Genomic DNA, 3,789 nt, shown 5'->3' with positions numbered 1-3,789 from the left:
TCTTAACTTTTACTTGCCTTTACTTTTTGGAAGGGTCCTTGTTAGAATCCAAGAACCATACCGTTAGGAAGCCCAAGCAGACACGTGGACAAACCTGTATGGAAGAGAACCGAAGCTCCCAGCTAATAGTCCAGCTGAGCTCCCAGGCAGCCACCAGCACCAACTAGCATCCGTGTGATGAATCCTCTAGCTGTCCCAACACCCTACCCAACATCATGAAAAGGAGAACTATTCCAATTGTGAGAAATAAAAAAATTACCTTGAGCAGAAACACTAATTAATAGAATTCCTGGAATTGGAGGACAGGTGATGGCAGGGGCGTGGGGTGCATTTTGCATAATTGGACTTTCCCAATCTCTGAAATCATGCCGTTTGGTTTCCCGACTACTTCTTTGGGAAAGTGGGAAGGATAGAAGGTGAAAAGACTCTGGAAACATTTTTATTTGGATTATGACACCTTAATGGCAGGCCCTAAGTGGCCTGTTTAGCCTTCTCTTGTAGGGGATGCTCAGTGAGCAGAATGAAGTCAGAGGCAGCTTTCATCCTTGTTCCCGTGGGAGTCTTTACAGCCCTCTCCCCCAAACCGTTTCCCATTCCCTACAGCTACCAGTTAACTTTTGTTCAAGCAGAAATCACTTTTGGGCTTCCCTGGTGGCGCAGTGGTTGAGAGTCCGCCTGCCGATGCAGGGGACACGGGTTCGTGCCCTGGTCCAGGAAGATCCCACATGCCGCGGAGCGGCTGGGCCCGTGAGCCATGGCCGCTGAGCCTGCGCGTCCGGAGCCTGTGCTCCGCAACGGGAGAGGCCACAGCAGTGAGAGGCCCGCGTACCGCAAAAAAAAAACAAAAAAGAAAGAAAATCACTATTGCTTATCTGTGAATATCTCCAACAGTATTCAAGCTAAATGGGTTTTCTTAAAAGTGACATCAACTAGGACTCCATATTAGCAGGACTGATGAGCCTCTGTTCATTAGGGATCTTCAAAAAGACTCACATGAAAACAATGCTTCCCATCCCCCCATCACAAGCAGAGGCATTGAGCAGAGTCCATCTGTCCCATAGAGGGTGAGATTCTGTTTTACTAGACTTGGAAGAGCTGGAGGGATTTAAATTTTGGGATTAACTACAGATGAATAATACAAAATTAGCATGAGCTTGCCATAATGTTCCTCCTAGTGGCACATCCCTCTCATTTGGTTACTCTGCATTTGGAGCTTCAGCTGAGCTTCCCCTTGGCTGGAGATAGTTATTTTGTAGAGCAGTACTTCTTACACTTTACTGTGCATACAGACTTGCTGGGATCTAGTTAAAATGCAGATTCAGTAGTTCTGGGAGTGCCTAAGCCTCTGCATTTCTAGCAAACTCCCAGGGGATGCTGATGCTGCTGGTCCACAGAACACGCTTTGAAGGATGTGGTGAATTTATTCCATTGTCACCGAGCCATGAGACATGGGTTCAGTCCAAGTTCTACCTGACTTTGTGCAAGTTACTTTTTTTTCTTTAATAAATTTATTTTATTTATTTATTTTTGGCTGTATTGGGTCTTCCTTGCTGCATGCGTGCTTCCTCTAGTTGCAGCAAGCGGGGGTACTCTTCGTTGCGGTGCGCAGGCTTCTCATTACAATGCTTCTCTCGTTGCGGAGCACGGGCTCTAGGCACGCGGGCTTCAGTAGTTGTGGCACGCGGGCTCAGTAGTTGTGGCTTGCGGGCTCCAGAGTGCAGGTTCAGCAGCTGTGGTGCACAGGCCTAGCTGCTCCATGGCATGTGGGATCTTCCCAGACCAGGGCTTGAACCCGTGTCCCCTGCATTGGCAGGTGGACTCTCAACCACTGCGCGATCAGGGAAGACCGCAGGTTACTTTCAATCTCGCTAAAATTCTGACTTTTCGTCTGTAAAATGACAAGTAATAATGTCTGCCCCAAAGCATTGTTTTAAGAGTTTAGTGAGGTAACCAGTAAAGCACTTTATAAGTCTGAATTGGCTAGTGATCTTGAGGCTTGCTTGGTTTCTCCACCAAGTGTGTGTTGGATAACTGTGGGCTTTTCACAGCAGAACGAAGAAGAGGCAGGTGGAGGGAGCCCTGCTTCTCAGTGACTGACAGTCCTCGTGGCTGCTCCCTTGGGTCTGAGTGGAAGGGTAAACAAAAGTGAAAACTGATCAGGGTGACATCACCAAGGGCCGGTTGAGACCTCAGCCCTTTGAAGGATGCAACAGCTAGCTGTGTCCCCTCTGCATTTCTGAAGGGATGACAAGAGTACATATTTCCCTTTTGGTTCTTTTTCTTATTAAAGGGAACGGGTGGAAAATAGAAAATATTTCTTTTACTGAGATATTAGAATCCATGAATTTATTGGACAGTTGGAGCAATTCTCTCCTAGGATTAAAAGTGATAACTCATGTCGAAGTCTTTTGAAATCTCCGACGCTCATACAGTTCTAAGGTTTTATTATTGCAGAAGGTCATTGTTGCAAAAGGCCTCCTACGTCACGTGCCGATCATGTTGAATTGGTAAAAGTCTTATAATTCATCCAGATACAAGTGGTTTGCCTGGGTCTTGGCTGTTTAAGCTGAATTATAGCTAAGTGTGAGTGCTGGGATTGGGGAGGAACTGCTTAGATAAAGGTCAAACAAAAATCACATTCCCTTGAACAATCATTAAGTTTCTAAAGGAAATTCATATCAAGCCCCTTACGATATTTGTAAGGTTTCTCCCAATTCTTTTTTACTTTGGTTTTCTGCCAGAAATGGGTGCAGATGCATCAGCTACCTCGCAAGGCAAACCTGTTCTCACAAGTTTTATCGCATCACTTGGCAGAGAAAAAGGCTTGGGTAGAGGCTGAGAACTTTCACATAGATCCAGAAGGCTTGGGAATTCAGCCACTTGACTTCCTGCCCACCACTAAAAAGAAACGGGCAAACTCTGAGACCAGGATCTAAGATTCCCCTCATCAGAAAAGGAGAAAACTCTCCACCTTTCTCTTTAAGGCAAATTCCATAGATTGTTACAAAGATAGGCCATTTCAGAACTTTTCAGGGTAGTGAGGGAGCTCAAAGTTGCCATGGTTCCCTTGCTTTCTATTCCCTCACCCCTCTCCTCCCAACCTCCATTGGCCCAGGGCAAGTTCCCTCAGGAGACTGTAACCCCAGGAAAAGGTGCTAGAAGGGATGAGGGGCAGGGCAGAAAGGGGGGTAGGAAGAGTGATTATTTTTGTTGGGCCATTCTGAGTATTTGGGAGTCCATGAGACATAAGGGATGGACCCACTTTAATTAAAGAGTAAACAATGAATACCATGGGATATGTAACTGGAAATCTATTGAGAATGTCTTCACATTACTCACAAGTTAGTAATTTCCCCAAGAGTGGGAGTTTCTTTAGGATATTTGTGATTTATTTTTAAGCCTTTTAGAGTGTTAGAATAACACACACAGTTTCTCTTTTACTATTTTCATGGTATTAAAAGGTTTCAAACCCAGGCATTTTAGAGCCCACCCAGGCATTTTAGAGCATTTCAGATTGACTACAATGATGTAGTCAAGTTAGTTAGAAACACACAGGGACCTCTCAAACTCATTACAGGGCTTATTTGAAACATGTAAATCTTTATATATATATATATCCCTCATGATCTTCCCGACGCTTATAAATTTGAAGCGGTAGCATGTTCACTGTGTATAACCCACAGCAGCTCAGTCTATCATCATTGCTTATGCTAAGTCACTTTTCATAATTGGTGCTGTGGAATATGTAAGTCAAGGGCATTTTCTGAGAACCTATTAGGTAGCTACCAC

The sequence above is a fragment of the Phocoena phocoena genome, chromosome 10 (assembly GCF_963924675.1).
Source record: "Phocoena phocoena chromosome 10, mPhoPho1.1, whole genome shotgun sequence".
Classification (NCBI taxonomy): domain Eukaryota; kingdom Metazoa; phylum Chordata; class Mammalia; order Artiodactyla; family Phocoenidae; genus Phocoena; species Phocoena phocoena.
The sequence above is the reverse complement of the archived record's forward strand: the minus strand, read 5'-3'. Positions refer to the sequence as shown.